The 27381-nt window shown below is 42.6% G+C and overlaps 1 protein-coding gene across 2 annotated transcripts in view; it reads right to left on the bottom strand.

Moving 5' to 3' along the window:
* Window positions 1-27381, bottom strand: part of LOC100564939 (5-hydroxytryptamine receptor 2A) — a 221804-nt gene that overhangs the window by 88017 nt on the left and 106406 nt on the right. For both annotated transcript variants that reach the window (XM_062963799.1, XM_062963798.1), the window contains exon 3: window positions 5441-5555. The gene's annotated coding sequence lies outside the window, so the exon portion shown is untranslated. The remainder of the gene's footprint in view (window positions 1-5440; window positions 5556-27381) is intronic.

Raw genomic sequence — 27381 nt, 5'->3', positions numbered from 1 at the left:
CGGTGGTGATGGGCACACTGGGTGCCGTGCCAAAAGATCTCAGCCGGCATTTGGAAACAATAGACATTGACAAAATTACGATCTGCCAGCTGCAAAAGGCCACCCTACTGGGATCTGCGCGCATCATCCGAAAATACATCACACAGTCCTAGACATTTGGGAAGTGTTCTACTTGTGATTTTGTGATACGAAATACAGCATATCTATCTTGTTTGCTGTGTCATAATATAATAATAATAATAATAATAATAATAATAATAATAATAATAATAATAAAGAGGGTTGGAAGAGAACCCTTGGGCCATTGAGTCCAACTCCTTCTGCCTTTGTGCACCAAAAGCACAAACAAAGCATCCCTGACAGATGGCCACCCAGCCTTAATAATAATAATAACAGTTGTAAGAGAAGAAGAAACCCTTTGGGCCATTTAGCCCAACCCCCTTCTGCCGTTGTGCTGTGAGGGCCGGATAAATGGCTTCGATGAGCCACAGTTTGGCAACCCCTGGTTTAGAGAGATGGGCCAAAACTAACAAAATGAAGTTCAACAAGGACAAATGCAAGATACTTCACTTTGGCAGAAAAAAGGAAATGCAAAGAGACAGAATGGGGGACGATGCCTGGCTCAACAGCAGTGTGTGTGAAAAAGACCTTGGAGTCCTCGTGGACAACAAGTTAAACATGAGCCTACAATGTGACGCAGCGGCGAAAAAAGCCAATGGGATTCTGGCCTGCATCAATAGGAATATAGATCCAGGGAAGTCATGCTCCCCCTCTATTCTGCCTTGGTCAGACCACACTTGGAATACTGTGTCCAATTTTGGGCACCGCAGTTGAAGGGAGATGTTGACAAGCTGGAAAGCGTCCAGAGGAGGGCGACGAAAATGATCAAAGGTCTGGAGAACAAGCCCTATGAGGAGCGGCTTAAAGAGCTGGGCATGTTTAACCTGCAGAAGAGAAGGCTGAGAGGAGACATGATAGCCATGTACAAATATGTGAGGGGAAGTCATAGGGAGGAGGGAGCAAGTTTGTTTCTGCTGTCCTGCAGACTAGGACGCAGAACAATGGCTTCAAACTACAGGAAAGGAGATTCCACCTGAACATCAGGAAGAACTTCCTCACTGTGAGGGCTGTTCAGCAGTGGAACTCTCTCCCGCGGACTGTGGTGGAGGCTCCTTCTTTGGAGGCTTTTAAGCAGAGGCTGGATGGCCATCTGTCGGGGGTGCTTTGAATGTGATTTCCTGCTTCTTAGCAGGGGGTTGGACTGGATGGCCCATGAGGTCTCTTCCAGCTCTACTATTTTATGATTCTATGATTCTATGAAACTGCATTAACTCCACAGTGCGGACCCGCATTGATCACCTTCCTCTGGACACATTCCATGGTCACTCAAGCAGGAGATCTTTCTCCCTTTCCTGCTTCTTGGTTCCTTCTCAGAAATGCAAAGCACTGCTTTCAGAGGCTAACTAATTCAACTGCCTTTTTGTGCCTCCTTTTTTCCCCCTTTCGCCTCCAAATTTGCATTTGAGTTCAATTTAAGGAAATCGCTTCAACGCAGGATTCCATTTGACTTTGGAAGAAGAAACATGACCTCATTTATGGGAGACTCTATTACAATAAAGCTGTCAAGAGAGATTGGAGAGGGGCTGGGAGGGGTTGCCCTGACAGACTCACTTAAGGCTGGAGACAAGAAAGGACAAGAAAGCCAAGCAATGCAAACTCCATTCGACTGATGAACCGCAGCTTCTCTATTTAAAGCGGTATTAAATCTGAACTTTCTTCATGTCTCAGGGAAATGATCTTCAATCAGTACCTACTCCGAGTCGTCTCCCAGAAAGATTGGACATAAATGAATAACACAATGAAGAAGACGCGGAACCAGAGGCTAAAATGTATACCGTATATACTCGAGTATAAGCCGACCCGAATATAAGCCAAGGCACCTAATTTTACCACAAAAAAAATGGGAAAACATTGACTCCAGTATAAGCCGAGGTTGGTAAATTTCAGAAATAAAAACACATACAGTAGAGTCTCACTTATCCAACATAAACGGGCCGGCAGAAGCTTGGATAAGCGAATATCTTGGATAATAAGGAGGGATTAAGGAAAAGGCTATTAAACATCAAATTAGGTTATGATTTTACAAATTAAGCCCCAAAACATCATGTTATACAACAAATTTGACAGAGAAAGTAGTTCAATACATAGTAATGTTATGTTGGAATTACTGTATTTATGAATTTAGCACCAAAATATCACAATGTATTGAAAACATTGACTACAAAAATGCGTTGGATAATCCAGAACGTTGGATAAGCGAGGGTTGGATAAGTGAGACTCTACTGTACCAATAAAATTACATTAATTGAGGCATCAGTAGGTTAAATGTGTCTGAATATTTACATAAATCTCTAATTTAAAATATGAGTGTTCAACTCTGATTAAATCATTATTCACATCTTCTTCAGTGTAAATGTGCTTATGTATCCTTTTAATAATAGAGTAAAATAATACATGTAATAATAAATAGAGTAAAATAATAATAATAATAATAATAATAATAATACCATACTACAAACTAGAGCTGACAGCTGGCACAACAAAACATTGAATGGAAAGTTCCTTGACAAAATTGAAGGAAAAGCTGATAAGGAGAAGACCTGGCTGTGGCTCACGAATGGGACCCTGAAGAAGGAAGGAGACAGAAGGCCTGATCCTTGCAGCCCAGGAACAAGCCATCAGGACAAAGGCAATTCAGGCCAAGATCGAAAAATCAGCTGATGACCCAAAATGCAGACTCTGCAAGGAAACTGACGAAACCATTGATCATCTCCTCAGCTGCTGTAAGAAAATCGCACAGACAGACTACAAACAGAGGCACAACTATGTGGCCCAAATGATTCATTGGAACTTATGCCTCAAGTACCACCTCCCAGCAGTAAAGAACTGGTGGGATCACAAACCTGCAAAAGTATTGGAAAATGAGCACGCAAAGATACTGTGGGACTTCAGAATCCATACTGACAAAGTTCTGGAACACAACACACCAGACATCACAGTTGTGGAAAAGAAAAAGGTTTGGATCATTGATGTTGCCATCCCAGGTGAGAGTTGCATTGATGAAAAACAACAGGAAAAACTCAGCCGCTATCAGGACCTCAAGACTGAACTTCAAAGACTCTGGCAGAAACCAGTGCAGGTGGTCCCGGTGGTGATGAGCACACTGGGTGCGGTACCAAAAGATCTCAGCCGGCATTTGGAAACAATAGACATTGACAAAATTACGATCTGCCAACTGCAGAAGGCCACCCGACTGGGATCTGCACGCATCATCCGAAAATACATCACACAGTCCTAGACACTTGGGAAGTGTTCGACTTGTGATTTTGTGATACGAAATCCAGCATGTCTATCTTGTTTGCTGTGTCATAATAAAATAATAAATAATACATGTAATAATAAATAGAGTAAAATAAATGTAATAGTAGCAACAATAATAGAGAAAATAATAAATGTAATAATACCAATAATAATAGAGAAAAATAATAAATGTACCATATTTTCTCGAGTATAAGCTGACCCAAATATAAGCCAAGCAGGACCCTCACCCGAGTATAAGCCGAGGGGGGCTTTTTCAGTCTTAAAAAAAGGGCTGAAAAACTAGGCTTATACTCGAGTATATGCAGTAGTTTTATCGGGATTGAAAGATGTAGCACACAGCCATACAACTATGATGATGCCCAATGAGGCACAGAGCAGCACGGCCCATGTGCAATATGCCCCGTTCTACGTTAGGGAATGTTCGACACTTGGACTATTGCACCATGTGGAATATCTTCCATCATGTGTTAGGACAGATTGTGCGTTGAGACTATTGCTCAATGGCTGTGCTTCTAAGGCCACTTCTTGCCATGATCCTAAAGGGATGGCTTCATTTCTACTCTCTTTTTGAGGAACCCCAAAAGCTATTTCAGTAAGGGGAAAGAGCAGTTTCTGAAAGTATTTGATACTTGGGATCCTACACAAAAGTGGCATTGCATTAAATTTCACACATGCATATCCAGTCTTGCAATGGGGCCAGTTATGTCCCAGTGCCCCCAGTGCCTCATGTCCTGTTCCAGAAATGGCAGTCACTCTAGAGATTTCTTCCAGACTTTGTTTGATACTGAAAACTGACATGCAAACTATTATCAGATGAGTTTTATTGAGGCTAAATTGTTGCTGGAAGTGGTCAACAGCCGGGAAAATACTCACAGGCCTTTAGCTCATAGATGTGGCATCTTCCAGAAGGTGGTCAGACTGGACTTCTAAACAACCAATCCTACCATTCAACCAGTTTGTCTGGACCATGTCAACCAATCCTATAAATTCGGCCAGTTTTCCCTGGACCACGTCGATCCTACCAATTCAACCAGTTCTTCTGAAATGTGTCAACTAATCAATTCAAACAGTTGGTCCATGTCAACCAGTTCAACTTGGACCATGTCAACCAATCCTACCAATCAAACTGGTTCAACCTGGACCATATCAACCAGTTCTAGTTGGACCATGTCAACCAATCCTACCAGTCAAACCAGTTCAACCTGAACCATATCATCCAATTCAGTCTGGACCATGTCAACGAATCCTACCAATCAAACTGGTTCAACCTGGACCATATCAACCAGTTCTAGTTGGACCATGTCAACCAATCCTACCAGTCAAACCAGTTCAACCTGAACCATATCATCCAATTCAGTCTGGACCATGTCAACGAATCCTACCAATCAAACTGGTTCAACCTGGACCATATCAACCAGTTCTAGTTGGACCATGTCAACCAATCCTACCAGTCAAACCAGTTCAACCTGAACCATATCATCCAATTCAGTCTGGACCATGTCAACCAATCCTACCAATCAAACTGGTTCAACCTGGACCATATCAACCAGCTCTACTTGAACCATGTCAACCAATTCTACCAATCAAACCAGTTCAACCAGGGCCATGTCAACCAGTTTTACTTGGGCCAACCAGTTCAACCTGGACCATATCAACCCGTTCTACTTGGATCATGTCAATCAATCCTATCAATCAAATCAGTTCAACCTGGACCATGTCAACTAAACCAGTCAATCTAACCAGTTCAACTTGGACCATACCAGCCAGTTCTACCTAGACCATCTCAATCAATCCTACTAATTCAATCAGTTCTACATGGCTAATCTCAATCAATTCTACCTGGAACATTTCAACCAATTTGACCTGAACCCTGATGACCAATTCCTACCTGGACCACTTATTGAATCCAAGAGTTGGAAGATATCCATCCAGTCCAACTCCATTATTTCCTGAAGGAACACACTACTCTCTTGGCCTGGGACTACTAAACTATGGATGATCACCTTCACATTTGGATCCCATGTCTGCTTTGTTTTGGTTGTTGCCGTGTGTGGCTTACCTTGCTTGCTGTGGACTCAGCAGTGGCCACTCACATCTGGGTCCCATCCATGTTGGCGTGGCCTCCAGAAGTCCTGATGCTAATGTCCACTTCCAGGGGAGCAGTAAGTCTCCATCTGGGGGGAAGGAAAAAAAGAAGAAAGCCTTTAGAATAAGAGTGAACCAGATCTATTTGCAATACCTCCAGCCCTTCCAACCCACCAAAGAAAAGCCACATTGATCCAGCCCCTCGTTGCCATTAATTCACTCTGATATTCTTATTCAAATATTTGATGGATTCCCTTAAGTACCGTATATACTCGAGTATAAGCCGACCCGAATATAAGCCGAGGCACCTAATTTTACCACAAAAAACTGGGAAAACATTGACTCCAGTATAAGCTGAGAGTGGTAAATTTCAGAAATAAAAATAGATACCAATAAAATTACATTAATTGAGGCATTTGTAGGTTAAATGTTTTTGAATATTTACATAAAGCTCACATTTAAGATAAGACTGTCCAACTCTGATTAAATCATTATTCTCATCTTCTTCCATGTAAATGTGCTTATGCATACTTTTAATAATAATAGAGTAAAATAATACATGTATTAATATTATTAATAATAATAATGGAAAATAATACATGTAATAATAAATAGAGTAAAATAATAAATGTAATAATAATAATAAAATCAGAGTGAAATAATAAATGTATTAATAATAAAAATAGAGTAAAATAAATGTAATAGTAGCAACAATAATAGAGAAAAATAATAAATGTAATAATAATAATAAAATCAGAGTGAAATAATAAATGTATTACAGTAGAGTCTCACTTATCCAACACTTGCTTATCCAACCTTCTGGAATATCCAATGCATTTTTGTAGTCAATGTTTTCAATACGTTGTGATAGTTTGGTGCTAAATTCGTAAATACAGTAATTACTACATAGCATTACTGCGTATTGAACTACTTTTTCTGTCAAATTTGTTGCCTAACATGATGTTTTGGTGCTTAATTTGTAAAATCATAACCTAATTTGATGTTTAATAGGCTTTTCCTTATACCCTCCTTATTATCCAACATATTCACTTATCCAACATTCTGCCAGCCCGTTTATGTTGGATAAGTGAGACTCTACTGTAATAATAAAAATAGAGTAAAATAAATGTAATAGTAGCAACAATAATAGAGAAAAATAATAAATGTAATAATACCAATAATAATAGAGAAAATAATAAATGTACCATATATTCTCGAGTATAAGCTGACCCAAATATAAGCCAACCAGGACCCTCACCCGAGTATAAGCCGAGGGGGGCTTTTTCAGTCTTAAAAAAGGGCTGAAAAACTAGGCTTATACTCGAGTATATACAGTATTTTGTTCCCATTACCGGAAATCTTGGCGAAGGAAAAGCAAAAAAGTAAAGGGCGAGTCGCTTGCAAGGCTAGCATTCAGATTTCTTTAGGGTGAAGCTCTCATGCAGTTTGGCATCAGGAAAATAAGGGAAAATAATCAACGACTGAGCCTCTTGGAAGCTGAGCTGATGCAGAATTGGTGCAATGGAAGGGGCCAAGGATCCATTATAATTGCTAAACGTTGCATCCTTTCGCTTTTCACAACCTGATTTTACACTATCTCTACTTTAAGAGGGATGCCAAGCATTGAAGTCGGTGGCAGTAAAAGCAACCAAGGGAGAGCAGCAAGAGCAAGCAGGTTGCAGGAAAAGCAACTTAACACGTTTTACTTGGCACTAGTTCATGAGCATCTGGTAGTCCAGATTGAGACCTCATGCCCCCGTTAGCCTGCTCTGTGGATTTTTTGAGAAAAGCTTCAAACCAGAAGCATCTCCAAAAGTCATTGTCCGAGTCCCTTTTAAAAAATCAGACTTCTTAGCAGGAAAGCCCCCTCTCATTTTCCCTGCTTCTGATATCTAAAGAGCAATGCCCTCTCATCTCTGACCTTAGGTGACCTTAAGACCAACCTAGAGAAGGGTTTTCCGAGGCTGAGAGAGTGTGACTTGATCAAGGCCACCCAATGGGTTTCCGTGGCTGAGCAGAGATTCGAACCCAAGTCTCCAGAGTCAGAATCCAACGCTCGAGACACATTGATACTCTCTATTTTCTATTTTACAATTATTATTATTATTATTATTATTATTATTGACACAACTACATAGTCTGACACAGTAAACAATATAGATATGCTGGATTTTGTATCACAAAATCACAAGTCGAACACTTCCCAAGAGTTTAGGACTGTGTGATGTATTTTTGGATGATGCGCGCAGATCCCAGTAAGGTGGCCTTTTGCAGTTATTATTATTATTATTATTATTATTATTATTATTATTATTATTATTATTATTATTATTTTATGACACAGCAAACAAGATAGATATGTTGGATTTCGTATCACAAAATCACAAGTCGAACACTTCCCAAGTGTCTAGGACTGTGTGATGTATTTTTGGATGATGCGCGCAGATCCCAGTCGGGTGGCCTTTTGCAGTTGGCAGATGGTGATTTTGTCAATGTCTATTGTTTCCAAATGCCGGCTGAGATCTTTTGGCACGGCACCCAATGTGCCGATCACCACCGGGACCACCTGCACTGGTTTCTGTCAGAGTCTTTGAAGTTCAATCTTGAGGTCCTGATAGCGGCTGAGTTTTTCCTGTATTATTATTATTATTATTATTATTATTATTATTATTATTATTATTGACACAACTACATAGTCTGACACAGCAAACAAGATAGATATGCTAGATTTCGTATCACAAAATCACAAGTCGAACACTTCCCAAGCGTTTAGGACTATGTGATGTATTTTTGGATGATGTGCGCAGATCCCACTAAGGTGGTCTTTTGCAGTTGTTATTATTATTTTATTCTGACACAGCAAACAAGATAGACATGCTGGATTTCGTATCACAAAATCACAAGTCAAACACTTCCCAAGAGTTTAGGACTGTGTGATGTATTTTCGGATGATGCGTGCAGATCCCAGTCGGGTGGCCTTTTGCAGTTGGCAGATCGTGATTTTGTCAATGTTTATTGTTTCCAAATGCCGGCTGAGATCTTTTGGCACGGCACCCAATGTGCCGATCACCACCGGGACCACCTGCACTGGTTTCTGCCAGAGTCTTTGAAGTTCAATCTTTTTATTATTAATAATAATAAAAATGCCAGAAAACCACACAATTATTATTATTATTATTATTATTATTATTATTATTATTATTATTAGGTTGCTGTTCGTTTTCCAGGCTGTATGGCATTGTTCCACTAGCAAACCCATCCAATTGTCGTAAGCCACACAAGGCTCATTCATATACCCTATATTTAATCAGTTTTAACTGTTCATTTTTAATTAATACCATTCATTGCTGTGAGTTTTCTGGGCTGTATGGCCATGTTCCAGACGCATTGTCTCCTGACGTTCTGCCCACATCTGTGGCAGGCATCCCCAGAGGTTGTGGGGTCTGTTGGAAGCTAGGCAAGTGGTGTTTATATATTTGTGGAAAGTCCAGGGTGGGAGAAAGAACTCTTGTCTGTTTGAGGTAAGTGTGAATGGTGCAATTGGCCACCTTGATTACCACTGAATGGCCTTGCAGCTTCAAAGTCTGCCTGCTTCCTGTCTAGGTGAATCAAGGTGGCCAATTCCAACATTCACACTTGCCTCCCACAGACAAAGAGTTCTTTCTCCCACCCTGGACATTATTCCACAGATATATAAACCCCACTTGCCTAGTTTCCAACATACTTCACAACCTCTGAGGATGCCTGCCATAGATGTGGGCGAAACATCAGGGGAGAATGCTCCTGGAACATGGCCATACAGCTCGGAAAGCTCACAGCAACCCAGTGATTCCAGCCATGAAAACCTTTGACAACACAGCATCACCATTATCATCATCATCATTTTTACAGAGACTTCATTTTAGTTCTTGGGAATTATCCACTGCAGCCGGAACAACAATTCAAGAATAATGTACAGACCATGAGTAATGCAAGACTGAATCTTATTTTGCTTTTAGGAAGACCCTGATCTCCAGAGTCAGAATCCAACACTGAAGACACAGAAGCTCTCTATTTTCTAGCATTTAAAATAATAATAATAATAATAATAATAATAATTATTATTATTATTATTATTATTATTATTACTACTACAACCTCATTTTCCCTCTATGAAATTATCCATTACAGCCTGTACAACAATTGAGAAGAACGTACAGATTGTGAGAAATGCAAGACTGAGCCTAAAGCCCCTTCTACACTGCTGTATAATCCAGTTCAAAGCAGATAATCTGGATTTTATATGACAGCGTAGAAGGAACCTAATGGGCTAATTTTACCTTTAGAAATTTTTACCTATTTGGAATTTTTGGGGCCTCTGGTGGCACAGTGTGTTAAAGCGCTGAGCTGCTGAACTTGCGGACCAAAAGGTCCCAGATTCAAATCCCGGGAGCAGAATGAGTGCCCGCTGTTAGCCCCAGCTTCTGCCAACCTAGCAGTTCGAAAACATGCAAATGTGAGTAGATCAATAGGTACTGCTCCAGCGGGAAGGGAACGGCGCTCCATGCAGTCATGCCAGCCACATGATCTGGAGATGTCTATGGACAACGCCGGCTCTTCAGCTTAGAAATGGAGATGAGCACCAAACCCCAGAGTCGGACACGACTGGACTTAACGTCAGGGGAAAACTTTACCTTTACTATTTGCAATTTAGACTAAACTAGGTTGTTGTTGTTGTGTGCCTTCAAGTCATCTCCAATTCACAGAAACGGCAACCGATCCCAAGATTTTCTTGAGAATATGTGACTTCTCCAAGGCTAAGTGATGGATTTCTGTGGCGGAGCAAGGAATTCGAACCCTAGGTCTCCAGAACCAATATCCCAATGCTCAAAACACGATGCCACACATTAATTCTCGGTTACAATAAATACAGGAACTGTTGTGGTAATCTCTGAGCAGTTAGACTCAATTTAACCCTCTCTGGGGGAGATTCCACCAAAAATCAGCAGAGTAGCAAAAGCAAAAGCTTTCAAATGCAAGTTACTTACACGGGGTGAGCAAAGAGAAGCCTTTGACCATTTAGGATTGCAATGGACTGCAGAGTCTCAGTAAAAGTTCAAAAAATATTTATTCAGGTAAAAAGAACTCCATTGTAGATAGAAAGGATTGGGAGCTGTCTAGTCTACTCTAGACTGGTTTCTAAGGAAAAATAAGAAAGGAAAAATAACAAACATCTAAATAGTTACATCTTGCCAGGAGAGATGGCGAGATGCTTCTTTTTAGCTAGAAGAACAAAGGGAGAAGAGAGAACCAAAATGGTCCAGTTTATTGGGGCCATAAAAGACATTCTGACCAATGAGAAGTTAGTGTCCCCAGAGATTCACATTTCTACTAACTTCAAAGTAAGGGATGTGACGTACACAGGATAGAGTGAAACACAGTAAAGCCTGTCTAGGCATGCTTTGGAAACAGGGAAAGGATTCCCTCAATCTAACTCTATCATCTATCTGACTACATTTAGACTTGAGTAGTCCAGGATGATTCGCAACAGGAACAAATAACCACAAGGAGAATTGTTGCCTTGTTTTGCTTCTTAAAAGCCCCCTCATTTGCCATTCTGATTCAAAGCTCAAGGCTGTGACTAGTCCAATGTCAAACATGCCATCAAACGTTGGGACGCTGAGCATGATGCCTCGGCGATGTAGCCTTGCCGCCGGCACCCAAACACCGCTTTTATTGTGATAACAGATAAGCCTCCGTGAACCCCAGCTCATTTTGACAGATCTCTCCATTCATTCGCAGGAAGAATGGAAATGCTAAAGGCACCGGCAGGCGACGGTCTTGACATCAGAGGAGAAAGCCATCCTGGCAGAGAGAAGCAGGTGCAGGCAAGCCTCGAGATGAAAACGCCATTCATCGCCAAGCCCTTTCCTTATGTTCACACCGTTTAATTCAGCGAGGCTTTCCAAGAGTTTGCTCAAGGTGCCTTAATAAGCAGGTAGGCATGAATCAGTGGCAAAAATAAAAACACACGCGCCAGGCATAAATTAAGACGGCAATATCACAGTGAAGAAATCCATCCATCAAATGCCTCAGTTTCCAGGAAAAAGCTGGGTTTCGAAATGTTGCTTTACTCACGTAGAGTCTGTACAAGCTCACCCTTACACATTTTGTACTATGCTCTAGGTTCTAAGGATCTGATATGTTTATGCTGTTTTCTGCTGTGTTATACTGTTTTTACTGTTTTATATAATAATAATAACAACAACAACAACAACAACAACAACAACAACAACAACAACAACTTTATTCTTATACCCCGCCCCATCTCCCCGGAGGGACTTGGGGCGGCTTACATAGGGCCTTGCCGAGCACAACAATGTGACAACAACAACAAAACAATAAAACAAATATCCCAACAATAAAACATCAGCATCAATAAAACAGTCATAAAAATCAACATACAGAATAAAATGTTAAAAACAGGAGACTAAAACACGGATCTGGGCCAAAGTGCAGAATACTTCAAAATGGGGAGAGCTAGATTCACAGCTAAAATAGTCAATAAAGTCAATAGTCAATATCATTTTAAATTATGACTGTGTTTTAATGTATGATAATGTTGGGCTTGTCCCCATGTGAGCCGCCCCGAGTCTCCTTGGGAATATGGGAGCCGGATATAAAAATAAAATTATTATTGACACAACTACGTTGTATGACACAGCAAACAAGATAGATATGCTGGATTTCGTATCACAAAATCACAAGTCGAATACTTCCCAAGTGTCTAGAACTGTGTGATGTATTTTCGGATGATGAGCGCAGATCCCAGTCGGGTGGCCTTTTGCAGTTGGCAGATCGTTATTTTGTCAATGTCTATTGTTTCCAAATGCTGGCTGAGATCTTTTGGCACGGCACCCAATGTGCCAATCACCACCGGGACCACCTGCACTGGTTTCTGCCAGAGTCTTTGAAGTTCAATCTTGAGGTCCTGATAGTGGCTGAGTTTTTCCTGTTTTTTGAGACTCTACTGCAGGGGTCCCCAAACTTTTTAAACGGGGGGCCAGTTAACAGTCCCTCAGACCGTTGGAGGGCCGGACTATAGTTTTTTTAAAAAAAACTATGAACAAATGCCTATGCACATGGCACATATTTTATTTTGAGGTTAAAAAAAGAAACAAATACAGCCTCAATGTTAATAATAATAATAATAATAATAATAATAATAATAATAATAATAATAATAATAAAAGAGGGTTGGAAGAAACCCTTGGGCCATTTAGTCCAACCCCCTTCTGCCTCTCTGCACCAAAAGCACAGCAAAGCACCCCTGACAGATGGCCACCCAGACTCAATGTTACTAATAATAATAATAATAATAATAATAATAATAATAATAATAATAATAATAATACTGGAGAGGCCCCACTAAGGCCTCCAGCCCAGGGAGAAATCCGAAATAGCAATATACTCCAGATTTCTCCCAGGACTGGAAGTCTGCGTGGGGAAAGAAACTCTCCCTCACTCAGGTCTCTAGCCCAGGGAGAAATCCGGAGTATATTGCTGATCAACGTATTGCTAAACCTGGAGGAAACACACCTTAGTAATTAATAATTAATTAAATAATAATTAAAATACCTTTTGATCAGCAGTAAAAGGCAAGGCTCCTCCACAGCTTATGCAGGGAGAGTGGGGAGCCAGGTGAGGCTCAAAGGCTCATAGAGCAGAAAAGTGGCCGGGAAGGCGGAAAGGCAAGTCTCCAAGGCTTGTGCAGGGAGCGGGACAATGCAGGAAAGGGAGGAAAGCTGCCGCGGGCCGGATAAATGGCTCCGGCGGGCCGGATCTGGCCCGCGGGCCTTAGTTTGGGGACCCCTGCTCTACTGTATATAGATGGGCCTATGGAAGCCACCTTTGAATGCATATTTTCTTTGCAGGAACCCAATATGTAGGTTTCTGCAAAGAAAGAAGGTGGGATCATTAACAGACATGAGAAGCAAGATCACAGTGCTTTGCATGTTTATATAAATGTGCGTATGTGTGAGAGGCCTGTTTCTGGAAAACATACATCGTGTTTACAAGGAAAAGACTCTGCTAGTAGATGAATGCAGTCAAACTCCTTTGATGGATGGGAAGGAGATTATATTGGGAGGAGGATTTCCATGCAGAAAAATATATAGATTTATTAGGTTGCTTTGCTGATCCAGTGGAATATTTTACTGCTGAATAACAGAGCCATATTTCATCCTGATGTCAACCGGGAGCCCAATCCACAATTTTTTTGGCTCCAGAGTCGTCCTATCAAACCCAACAGGTCTCCTCTACAGAAAGTAAGCCGTAGTGCTGTCTCTGCTGCTTTGTCGTCTTTTCTTAGCATTATTCAGGAGGACTATATGACCTGCCATTATTTTATGCCCAACAAAGAGACATCAAATGTGATCACTGCCATAGAGGCTGCGCTGAATGGACTGGTGCCTTTTTTACCTTTGTGTGTGTGTGTGTGTGTGTGTGGATGCAAACGCTTTTGCAAGAAAAAAGAAGAGGGGCATCTACATTGCAGAATTAACGCAGTTTGGCACCACTTTAACTGCCATGGCTCATTGCTATGGCATCACAAGAGATGGAGTTTAGCAAGGTCTTGAGCCTTCTCTGCCAAACTACAGATCCCAGGATTGCATACCATTGAGCATGGCAATTAAAGTGGTGCCAAACTGTGTTAATTCGCCATTGTAGACACACCCACGGAGTCCCCAGTGGCGCAGCAGATTAAACCGCTGAGCTGCTGAACTTGCTGACCGAAAGGTTGGTGGTTTGAATCTGGGGAGCGGAGTGAGCTCCCGCTGTTAGCCCCAGCTTCTGCCAACCTAGCCGTTCCAAAACATGCAAATGTGAATAGATCAATAGGTAACACTTCTGCAGGAAGGTAACAGCACTCCATGCAGTCATGCCAATGGCCACATGACCTAGGAGGTGTCTACGGACAACGCGGGCTCTTGGGCTTAGAAATGGAGATGAGCACCAACCCCCAGAGTCGGACACGACTGGAGTTAATGTCAGAAGAAAATCTTTACCTTAGACACATCCACAGTAACAGAAAAGGACAGTCATACCAATTTGTCATACCAATCATTGCTTATAACTCCTGCAAAGCAAGTCGCATTGAACTGTTCTTATTTAGTAGATACTTTTGCATTACAAATATCATTCGAATAGGAACTTAGGATGCTTACTGTGAAGCCAAAATGCAGAACCTGAGCCACCTAACTAATTCAGTGATTAAAATTTGGGGCTTGAAACGGTACCAAAACCCAAGCCGCTTCCGCCAAGGATTGTCACCTGAAGGCAATTCTGCAGAAAGCAAAAGCTTCCAAGACTTGGGAGGGCATGCATATATATCAAAAATGCCCGAAGTCTGAAAGAGACAGGCTCGTAATTCCCAAGAACCTGCCAAAAGAGGAAGAAATGCAGGATCGATGTGAGCTTCGGGAACAACGCAAAAGACGACAGTGTGCTCTCAAAAATTAAGAATGCAGCCGCAGCCATAAAGCGAGGCAGTAAATAGGAAAGCGACTAATTGAAGTCAAAGGCTGAAGGGAATAAGCATGACTTATGGGGTCCAGCTTGGCTTGCACTGTTCCTTCTTTCAGTGCCCAGAAATACCATGACCAGGACTGGAAGACGCCCAGCTTGCGGCATTAGGAGAGAAACCCAAGATGGTTATCCCCATTAATGCACGGAGAGTAAACTGCTCCCATTATTGGTTGGAAAAGAACTTATTGCATTCTTCCTTAAAAAGGAAATTTAGTAAGAGATGAGGTGAGGCCAAAAAATTATCTTTGAACACAACTTTGGAAACAATTCCTTCTTAGGGAAGTTCAATCTTGAGGTCCTGATAGCGGCTGAGTTTTTCCTGTTGCTTTTCGTCAATGCGACTGTCACCTGGGATGGCGACATCAATGATCCAAACCTTTTTCTTTTCCACAACTGTGATGTCTGGTGTGTTGTGTTCCAGAACTTTGTCAGTCTGGATTCGGGAGTCCCACAGTATCTTTGCATGCTCATTTTCCAATACTTTTGCAGGTTTGTGATCCCACCAGTTCTTTGCTGCTAGCAGGTGGTACTTGAGGCATAAGTTCCAATGAATCATTTGGGCCACAGAGTTGCCTCTGTTTGTAGTCTGTCTGTGCAATTTTCTTACAGCAGCTGAGGATATGATCAATGGTTTCGTCGGTTTCCTTGCAGAGTCTGCATTTTGGATCATCAGCTGATTTTTCGATCTTGGCCTTAATTCCATTTCTTCTGTTGGTTTGCTCCTGAGCTGCAAGGATCAGGCCTTCTGTCTCCTTCTTCAGGGTCCCATTCGTGAGCCAGAGCCAGGTCTTCTCCTTGTCAGCTTTTCCTTCAATTTTGTCAAGGAACTTTCTATGCAATGTTTTGTTGTGCCAGCTCTAGTTTGTAGTGCGGTTTTCTTGTACTGATTCTTTGTCTGCTAAGCTTTGAGGAGTTTCTGATTTTTGACTTCATTATCATAATTATCATAATTATTATCAGCACAAGCCCTGAGATCATCAAGAGAGGACCTTCTCTCAGTCCCACCACCGTCACAAGTACAATTGGTGGGAATTAGAGAAGGAGCCTTCTTGGTGGTGGCCCTGTGGCTCTGGAACTCCCTCTCCAAAGACGGGTGTTCAGCCCCCTCGTTACTGGCCTTTTGCTCCCGGGTTAAAACCTTTCTATGGAACCAGGCCTTCCCCCGAGAACTCATAATAAGCAGACAATTTCGGTCTGGCAAGGCTCACACGGTCCAAGATTTGGGGCTTCGAGATTTTTAGTACAATTTTTTAAGGACAACCTCAGTGGCCTGAGGCCCAGGAATTTTTAATGATAATGATAGATGTCGTTATTTATTATGCTTATTTTGTATTGTTTATGTAATGTGTTTATGCAATGTGTTGGTTTATTGTTTATTCGCTTGGGTTGGGGGCATGACGTTGTGCTCTTGTATTATGACATTTGTTTTTAACCATTTGTTTGCCGCTTTGAGTCCCACCCGTGGGGGGGGGGGGAGTTGGATAAAAATAAATAAAACAACAACAACAACAATGCAATTTTGCTCCACTTTACTTGCCATGGCTCAAATCTATGGAGTTGTAGGAGTTGCAATTTGCAGAGCTATTTAGGAGGCATCTATACCATAGAATGAATGTAGTTTGGTTCCACTTTAACTGCCATGGCTCAATGCTATGGAATTCCAAAAGTTGTAGTTTGGATTAAACACCAGCCTCCTTTGCCTCAAAACCTTGTAAAGCTACAACTCTCAGGATTCCATAGCACTGAGCCATTGCAGTTAAAGTGGAACCAAACTACATTCATTCCACAGTGTAGATCCATCCACAGCTCAATTTTTGTGTGTGTCAGAAGCAGCTTGCTTCTGGTGTGAGAGAATTGCCCATCTGCAAGGACGTTGTCCAGGGGACGCCCGGATGTTTTTTATGTTTTATCATCCTTGAGGGAGGCTTCTCTCATGTCCCCGCATGGAGCTGGAGCTGACAGAGGGTGCTCATCCACGCTCTCTTTGAATTCAAACCAGGGACCTTCAGGGCAGCAGCCCAACCTTCAAGTCAGCAGTCCTGCAGGCACAAGGGTTTAAACCCATTGCACCATTGGGGGCTCAATGCTATGGGATGATGGTATTTGTAGTCACAGAGCCCGTCATGGCATGTGAATTGATTAAACTTCAGTGCCCTTCGGGAAGGTAAAACGAAAGGATTGATCGGATCCCTTTCCTGAACAAACGGTAGCAATACCCATCTGTCTGTTTTCTCCAAAGGAATATTGTATCTTCTAGGGAAAATCTTATCAGATGACATTTTCTCTTTCTCTTTGTACTAAAATCTTGGGCTGGGATTTGGCACCGCGCTTCTATTAATGAACCAGAGAGATGATAATGAGGCTGCGATAACAGGTTTGCTCCGTCTCAAAGAGGGTTTCAATCCCCTCCGTTCCGCGTTTGATGGATTCCCCCAAGCTTTTGCCCCTAAATAATCCAAGGCAGGGATCAGATCCTCATCATGGTGCCAAAAAGGTGCCTCTCTCCATCTCTCTGAGGCACACAAATGAAACCCCCCATTCGCTCAGCCCTGGGGTAACTATGGCTACATCAAGCCATCTCCCGGTCCCTGACTAATACTTGTCAGGAGCTGTCATTTCGGCAGAACCCATCGCAGCATCCCATGGTATGCTTGGTAACCATGGAAATGGGTCTCCGGGAAAACTGAGGCGTATCGGTCCACTTGTCTCCTTCCAAGCCCATCACCGGTTTCTGGCAAACACAAGGACGGAGAGACATTGATTTAAGTCATCTGACCCAGAGAAGGAGCATCTCTGGAGAGAGTCATCTTTAAGGGTCGAATAAACCTGCCCCATATTGCTTGACACCGACAAGATTGTCTAGACCAGGAGTCCTCAAACTTCTTAATCAGAGGGCGAGTTCACAGTTGCTCAGAGTGTTGGGCCCTGTGATGTCTCAGGTACCTTTGGCCCCTGATCCAGTAGCCATTGTGGATCAAAATGAAGAGGATTTGGGGTTTTTCCCACCGCAGCAAGATTCTATCCCTTTCCAGATGTCTCCTGTTGACATTGCAGAGCCAGAGCCAATTAGGAATGCCCTTGAAATGTTGCTGGCTCTTCCCGGTTCGCTGGAGAGTTTAGCTTTTGATAGAAGGGCTAATTTCCAAACAGATCACTCTCGAAAACAAAGTTTAAGGAGAAGTGTGAGATTAGCGGAGCGAGGAGATTGTGGCTAAGTCAGTTCTCCTGGGAAGTTTTGAGGAGGTAGGCATCTGGTGTCCTGTTGTTAGCAGCTCGTTTTCTTGGGAACTTTTGGGGAGACACGCACCTGCTTGGGGGAAGCTTTTGGACTTCAATAAAAGTTCTGAGCAGAGAATCCTTGTTGCGGTGTCAACTGGACTTCTAACGGAAGAACACATCGTCTCTTGATCCTGTGCATCTAAGCGGCCCGTTGGCGCGCTTACTCTCGAGAAGATCGGCGTAGCGTCTTGTCCTTGCCAAGTTTGGACTGCGTTTCAGATCCACCACGAATTGCCTTGCCTTGCCTTGAATCCTGTTCTGGACTATTATTTCAAGTACTTTCCTAAGGAACTTTGCTCGTTTCCCCACTCAAACCTCCATTAGGTTTGAGTGTGTTTCGGTTATTGGATTTTGGACTTTGGACTCTAATATTGGACATATAACTTTCTTTCTTTGGATTATTACTGATCTTTTCTAAAAGGTCAACTAATTGACTATCTACTCTGCTTATATTTGTTGAAAACTTTTATTGCTTTAATAAAGATATTAGATTGTATATTGGCCTCCGTGTTGGTTCCCAGTGTTCACGCTGCCTAGGGGTGTTACAGGGCCAGACTATAGTTTGTTCTTCTTGTTGCGTGCTTTCAAGTTGTTTCAAGCTTAGGCCAGCCCTAAAGCAATGCTCTCAGAGTTTACTTGTCAAGATTTATTCAAAGGAAATGTTGTGACTCAGCCTTTGTGTGACTCTGATGAGGATTCTGGGATGCAGTTTCAAGATGATGGGATTCAGGCTCAGGATGAGTTTCAAGATGACTCTGATGGGAATTATGGGATTCAGGTGCAGAGTGTTCCTGCTGTGGGAGATGAGGAGCAGGGAGGCTTTCCCACGGGAAGAAATGATGTTGTTACTGATGATGGTTTTCAGGTGCAAGAAGCAGGAAGGGAGAGCAGCTCCCAGCCTCAGCCTGATAACACTAATGAGCCCTGTGGCCTTGACGATGAGGCCGCTTCTCTAGTCATTTGGAATTTCAGGGGTTGCACAGAAGTCTCCGAATAGCAAATAAGAGGGAGGTCAAAGGGCAAAGAAATGCCTTCATGTTATGCTATTAAAACAGTCTGCTGAGAGGGAAATCGTCAAAGCAATTTCCTTGCTTGAATCCAGAACCAAATTCCTGTATTATCTTGTAGCCTAGATGTATTCTTGTTTCTGGCACTTTGGCTTCTTTTGAAAGGACCTTGTTTCATGCCTAATGTTTCTATGGATTTGTTTCTTACAGCCTTGTTTTTGTAACTATCTTTTGGAACTGAACTTTTACCTTTCATGAACTATCTTTTCCCTATTTCCTAATAAACTACAAAAGACTACGTTCTGTGTGCAGCCTGGTGTCTTTAGCAAGGTGAAGCTAACCTGAGGTGCGACAGTAAATTTGCTTTGTATTCCCCTTGGAGGCTGAGAGAGTGTAACTTGGCTAAAGGCATCCAGTGGACTCAGAGCCACAGTCTGAGGTTCAAAATACTACTAGTGATGGCTAGGAGACAAGTCCTAGCCGGTGCTACTTTGGACCAATCGGAAGCCAATGCAGCAACATGTTTTGAGTAACTGTCAAAGTGCTATAAAAATTCACAATTGTGCAGACTTTGCTGACATCCTCTTTGGCCACGGAGAATAAATGCCTCCGATTTTGCCTTCCACCTGTCTGTGTATCATTCGATCCTGTGGGAGCTTGACACGTCAGGTCCCGAACTCGCAAACTTTAGCAGAGCTGAAATCACTCAACAACACTTGTTATGCATCTTTGTATAGGGACAAAGCCAGATGTTTCCCCATGTCCTCTATTATCAATAGATGTATCTCCACTGTAGAATAAATGCGGTTTGGTCCTACAGTGTTCCCTCACTACTTCGCGATTCACTTTTTGTGGATTCTCTGTTTCGCGGTTTTTCAATAAACTCTAAAAGAATATTATAAATAATAAAAAATTTACAATTTACAGCCTAAGGAAGGGAGGAAGGTGAAGCTGAAGGGAGAGAAAAGGAGCCCACGTGGCAACGGGAGGAGAAAGAGGCGATTTATCAATACACGATTGGTTGATAAAGACAAAATAGTGTATAACTACTAAAATAATGTATAAATCTATATATATATAATAAAAGTGAATGTTTGTATGCGGCGGAGTATGTGGCAGCGTTCTGATTGGCTCCCACTTTCACAGACAACTGTGACGGCCAGGAATGACGGACCTGGCACAAACTTGGCACACATAACCCTTATGACCCATTTTATGTCCTGGTGCTGTTTTTGGGATGATGGGCCACGGATGATGGAATATGTGGTTTTAACCCAATCCATGATTTTATCACTTTATCTTGTATGTGTTTTTTATGACTTGCTTTTATTGTCTGATTGATTTGTTTTATTGTTTTGTTTTTATATTGTTCTGTCCGGGCTTGGCCCCATGTAAGCCGCCCCGAGTCCCTTTGGGGAGATGGGGCGGGGTATAAGAATAAAATTATTATTATTATTATTATTATTATTATTATTATTATTATTATTATTATTATTATTATATGCAGTACTTTCAATTGCGTTCCCTTCCACAGACCACTGTGATGCCCACCAGTGACGTAACTGGACAAAACTTGGCAGCCAGAACTCCCATGACCCCCTTTACATCCTGGGGCAGTTTGGGAGAGGACAGACCAAGAATGATGGGACTTACAGTACCTTCACTCACTTCTTCAGACCATTGCAACTGCCACGAATGACAGAATTGAACCAAACTGGGCACACATATCCCAAATGACACTTTACACCCTTCAGCAGTTTTGGGGAGGATGGACCAAGGATTATGGGATTTGCACTACCTTCATCCAAATCGCCTCCCACTGCAAACCCTATCGGCCACAGATCTGCAGCAATGGGCTCATTCATAATATCCAAAACAACTCAATGCCCTCTACTAATAACCCAGGCACCGCCGGGTCCCCAAGCTAGTATTAAAATAAATATAGTGTCCTTGCGGGTTTTCACTTATTGCGGGTGGTCCTGGAATGTAACCCCTGTGATAAGTGACGGAACACGGTACTCAGTGCTATGTAATTAGGAAGGCTAAAGGCCTTGAAAACTACAACTCCCAAGATTCCACAGCACTCAGCCATGACAGTCAAAAGTGGTGCCAAACCACATGCAAGGTGAATGGAATGAAAGAGGGGTGTTTACTAGGAGAGGAGAGACGTGGCATCAATCCACTTACAGAATTTGTACCCGATTTCTTCATGTTGCAGTCTCTCAGCCTTTAGTTGTCATCCGTACTCACACAGCAGATGGCTACCTGTCATAAAGACCATCCGCCACGGCTTTTGCTTGTCTCCCCGGCTGCCCTTCGCTGCCTCCAGTCCCAAAACAGGCTCGCGACGCAAGCAAAGCCAGCAGGCTAAAAAGCCTATTTCGGAGCAATTTGCAAGCTATTTTCGAGTTCAAAACGAACAACCCCTCTTTCAACCTTCTGCACTTTGTTAGTCGGAGGAACGTTTTTTAAAAAAATGGATGAGAAGGAAAGCGGCTCGGCTTGTCAGAAGGATCACGGCTCCCTTCTTCCTCCCACGAGCCATCAGATAGCCTGCCAGGATCTCAGAAGCGGCATAAAAACAAAAATGAAAACCCAAGAAGCCGGTTGGACCCATATCCCATCCATATGGGATGTAGAAGTGAGAGAAGTTACTTTTTTAAAAGGATGACATCCCCTTGATGCAAACCAAAGACATCTTATTGGACATTGTGGAAGAATATATGGTTATTGTGGTTGTTGACGACATCATCACCATAATAATAATAATAATAATAATAATAATAATAATAATAATAATAATAATTTATTTATTTATACCCCGCCACCATCTCCCCGACGGGGACTCGAGGTGGCTTACATGGGGCCATGCCCAGAACAATACAATATAACAAAATATAAAAGAACAGAATATAAAAGATCATCATCATCATTATCATTATTGTTTTGATCCCATCTTTCATTTTTGCACATGTCTGCCTTCCCTGTAATTCTTTAACAGCCCCACCATTTAGTCCTGATGACTCACTATATATTTTATGAATGTTAATTTACTGCTATTGTTATAATTATATATGCTATTGTATTGTTTCATCTGTTGATCCAGCTTGGTCCCCATGTGAACCGCCCCAAGTCCCCTCGTGGAGATGGAAGTGGGTTATAAATAAAGTATAAAGTATAAAGTTTTAATGACCTTGTTACATGCCTAATGTTTCCATGGATTTGTTCTTACAGCCTTGTTTTTGTAACTATCTTTTCGAACTGAACTTCTGCCTTTTATGAACTATCTTTTCCCTATTTCCTAATAAACTACAAAAGACTACATTTGCTGTGCAGTCTGGTGTCTTCATCATGATGACATGATGGCAACAGTCTTGGACAGCAACGGCTCCCAAAGTGACCCATTTAAGGTGGAATCAGGTGTCAAGAAGGGATGTGTTATTGCCCCCACCTTATTTTCCATCTTCATTGCTATGATACTTCACCTTGTTGATGGGAAGCTTCCCACCGGAGTGGAAATCATCTATCGGACAGATGTCAAGCTATTTAACTTCAGCAGACTGAGAGCCAAAACCAAGGTCACCATAACATCTGTTATTGAACTCCAATATGCCGATGACAACGTAGTCTGTGCGCATTCAGAAGAAGACCTACAAGCCACTCTAAACACCTTTGCAGAAGCATACGAGAAGCTCGGCCTCTCACTGAACATCGAGAAAACCAAAGTGCTCTTCCAACAGGCACCAGATAATCCCTCTGCAAAGCCAGGAATACAGCTTAATAGTGTCACATTAGAAAACGTTGACCATTTCCGCTCCCTTGGCAGCCACCTCTCCACAAAAGTCAACATTGACACTGAAATACAACACCGCCTGAGCTCTGCGAGTGCAGCATTTTTCCGTATGAAGCAGAGAGTGTTTGATGACCGGTACATCCGTAGAGATACCAAGGTGCTTGTTTACAAAGCCATTGTCCTCCCAACCCTCCTCTACGGCTGCGAAACGTGGACTGTCTACAGACGTCACACTCAACTCCTGGAGCGTTTCCATCAGCGTTGCCTCAGGAAAATTCTGCAAATCTCTTGGGAAGACAGGCGGATAAATGTCAGCGTGCTTGAGGAAGCAAAGACCACCAGCCTTGAAGCGATGCTCCTACGCCATCAACTCCACTGGACTGGCCACGTTGTCCGAATGCCCGATCACCATCTCCCAAAGCAGCTACTCTACTCCGAACTCTAGAACGGGAAACGTAATGTTGGTGGGCAGGAAAAGAGATTTAAAGATGGGCTTAAAGTCAACCTTAAAAACTGTGGCATAGACACTGAGAACTGGGAAGCCCTGGCCCTTGAGCGCTCTAATTGGAGGTCAGCTGTGACCAGCAGTGCTGCAGAGTTCGAAGAGGCACGAATGGAGGACTTAAGGAAGAAGCGTGCCAAGAGGAAAGCCCGTCAAGCCAACCCCGACCAGGACCAGCTTCCACCTGGAAACCGATGTCCTCATTGCAGGAGAACATGCAGATCAAGAATAGGTCTCTTCAGTCACCTGCGGACACACACCCAAGACCCTATAATTGGAGGACCATCATCCTCGGCCTACGAGGGATCGCCTAAGTAAGTAAAGTAAAAGTTTCTTTAGCAAGGTGAAGCTAACCCGAGGTGCGACAGTACCAATGAGTGTTACTAATATATATACAGACCACGGAACAACAAACTGGTTCAAGATTGGGAAAAGAGTACGGCAGGGCTGTATACTCTCACCCTACCTATTACTTGTATGCAGAACACATTGTGTGACATGTGGGGCTTGATGAATCCAAGGCCGGAGTTAAAATTTCTGGAAGAATCATTAACAACCTTAGGTATGCAGATGATACCACTCTGATGGCTGAAAGCGAGGAAGAGCTGAGGAGCCTTATAACCACAGTGAAAGAAGAAAGTGCAAAAGCTGGGTTGCAGTTAAACATCAAGAAAACCAAGATTATCGCAACCAGACTGATCGATAACTGGCAAATAGAGGGAGAAAACATGGAGGCAGTGATAGGCTTTATATTTCTAGGTGTAAAGATTACTGCAAACGCAGACTGTAGCCAGGAAATCAGAAAACGTCTACTTCTTGGGAGGAGAGCAATGGCCAACCTCGATAAAATAGTGAAGAGTAGAGACATCACACTGGCAACAAAGGTCCGCATAGTGAAAGCAATGGTATTCCCCATAGTAACCTATGGATGTGAGAGCTGGACCATAAGGAAGGCTGAGCGAAGGAAGAGAGATGCCTTCGAACTCTGGTGCTGGAGGAAAATCCTAAGAGTGCCTTGGACCTTGGCAAGAAGATCCAACGAGTCCATCCTCCAGGAAATAATGCCCAGTAGCTGCTCACTGGAGGGAAGGATATTAGAGGCAAAGCTGAAGTATTTTGGCCACATCATGAGGAGACAGGAAAGCTTGGAAAAGATCACGATGCTGGGGAAAAGGGAAGGAAAAAGGAAGAGAGGCCGACCAAGAGCAAGATGGATGGACAGTGTCCTTGAAGTGACTGGCTCGACCTTGAAGGAACTGGGGGCGGTGACGGCTGACAGGGAGCTCTGGGGTGGACTGGTTCAACACGGCACTTGGAAACGACTGTGTAATTGAAGAAGAAAAGAAGAAAGATATATAGAAGGATATAGAAAGCTAACCTGAGCCTGGCAGAGAGAAATGCCTCCAGGTTAGATCTGATCTGTGGAAAGAGGGGATTGCTGTATTAATATGATGAATAACAATAGTACTCTGGGGAAGATCCAAAAGTTGGTGGGCTAAAAGGGATCGAAATGTCCTCCGTGTGTGGCGATTATCACCCCTCTAGCCAAAAAACCAAGGGGGGGGGGGATGAGCCTCGGAAGCCCTCTCATTGCCGCCAATGGCATGAACATTTTCATGTTTTTGGTTAGCCAGATGAAAATTTATGTCGCATAGGCGTCCCATTTTCATTAGCAGGACATGAATATGAAAATGAGATGACATGAATGAAACTACACAAAATGAACAGCAATCTATATATATAAAAGAGTGATGGTATCAGGGCAGCGGACAAAACAACAAAACTACAGGCCCCCCAACCTCGAAATCTGACAACACAACCCATCATCCACGGCTCTAGGTTGATACAACAAAAAGAAAAGAAAAATAAAGTCCTAATTAGAAGGAGAGGAATAATTGTTTTTATCCAATTGCTGCCAGTTAGAAGGCTAAGCTCCGCCTGCTTGGTCTCTTAGCAAGCTACTCAGCCCAGGGGACAAGGCAGACTTAGGCCTCACTTAGGCCTCTTCCACATATTATCTAATTTGCACTGGATTATATGGCAGTGTAGACTCAAGGCCCTTCCACACAGCTATATAACCCATTTAGAATCTTATATTATCTGCTTTGAACTGGATTATCTTGACTCCACACTGCCATATAATCCACTTCAGTGTGCATTTTATACAGCTATGAAGAAGGGGCCTCATATAATCCAGTTCTAAGCAGATAATATAAGATTATCAATATACAGTACAGTCTCACCATACGTCGCCACAGCAACGCGTGGCCGGGCACAGCTAGTTCCATATAAATGCACAACTCTAATGCAAAGTCATACTCTCTCGGATTTAGAGGAATCCCAGCTTGGCCATGGAAAGTCACACTCTCTCGGCCGCAGAGGAAGGCAAAGTCAAGTATTATCTGAACAAATTTTACTGAGAAAACCCTGGGAAACTTTGGCCTTAGATGACGTAACAACCATAGGGTTAAACACTTAGGATAACCCCTTTAAAGGAAACCACAAAGCCCATTGTTCTTACCCACATGCCACTACTTTCTCTGGATTTCTCAGAAGACCCCATGCCACCTTGCCACCTCCGGATCCCAAAGCAAAGCAACCCTCTCCATTTTCTCCCTCTTTCTCATTCTTCCACTTTTAAGCACTCTCTTTCAATGTTTTATTTGTTTTCCTTGCGCTAGGCTTTGTTATTTCCTTGCTTTCTTAAGTAAGCCCGCTCGGCAGGTTTCCCCATCCGTTGCCTTTCTAATTTATATCTTCTTTGTGCCGTACAAATGCTGGAATGTCTCCAAGTGCCGTGTCGAACGTGCCTCGCTTTCTTTCCCCTGCTTCTTTCTTATTCTTCTTTTCCCTCCACCCCTTGGGAACAGTGTTTCAGAGGTTCACTGGGGATTAAGGAGCTAATATGCGCATGGAGCACCCCTGCCTGCTTTGCCACAAGGCAAAATCCTATGACGCCTTTGCGGGGTTTCGATCGGATTTTTAAGAAGTCTCAAACTCAAGGATCCATTTTGGGACTTTATGAATCCATAGATTCATTGAACAAATGGGACTTGATGGATGCATAGCTATGTTGCACAAATGGAGCTCGCGGGTGTTGGAAGTCATCCTGGATTACACAAGTCTAATTTATTAGCTAGGTAGTGGATAAAATAGACTGAGGGAATCCTCTCGATAATCCCATGCATGCCCAAACAGGCTTTGCTGTTTTCTCTCTTCTATACTGTTTACATCCACTCCCTTCCCTTGTTGTTTTAGCAATGTGATCTCTGTAGGGATGAGGTTATATCCTCTATGTAGATTGGAATTTTTATTGCCACAAAAGAGAAGGCACAGACTATGCGGTTGGTCGCCTTTCCTTCTACTTTCTTCTTCCTTTGTCTTCCTAGCAAGTAGGATGCATTTTGCCACTCTCTTAGGCAAAATGTAGCTATCTAGATATCTTTGTTATTTTTACCTGCTTACCTACCTTAGAAGCTAGTTTAGACAGCTAGTTAGCTCCAAACCCTTTACTATCTACAATGGATTTCCTTTTACCTCAATAAATACCTTTTGAACTTTTAAGCTGACTTTGCGATCCTTTGCCATCCTAAAGAAGAAAGGCCTCCCTTAGCTCACCTCACGTAAGTTTCTGCTGTTTGGAAGGCGTGCTTCTGCACTCTGCTATATTCTTGGGAATCTACCTCACAAAGAGGGTTATTTTGAGCCTAACAGCTCAAAGATTCTCAACAGAGAGATCCATAGCTACACTGCACAAATTAAACTTT

Source organism: Anolis carolinensis, unplaced genomic scaffold, assembly GCF_035594765.1.
Source record: "Anolis carolinensis isolate JA03-04 unplaced genomic scaffold, rAnoCar3.1.pri scaffold_12, whole genome shotgun sequence".
NCBI classification, from domain to species: domain Eukaryota; kingdom Metazoa; phylum Chordata; class Lepidosauria; order Squamata; family Dactyloidae; genus Anolis; species Anolis carolinensis.
Note: the sequence above shows the minus strand (reverse complement) of the source record. Positions and strands in the feature narration are given on the sequence as shown.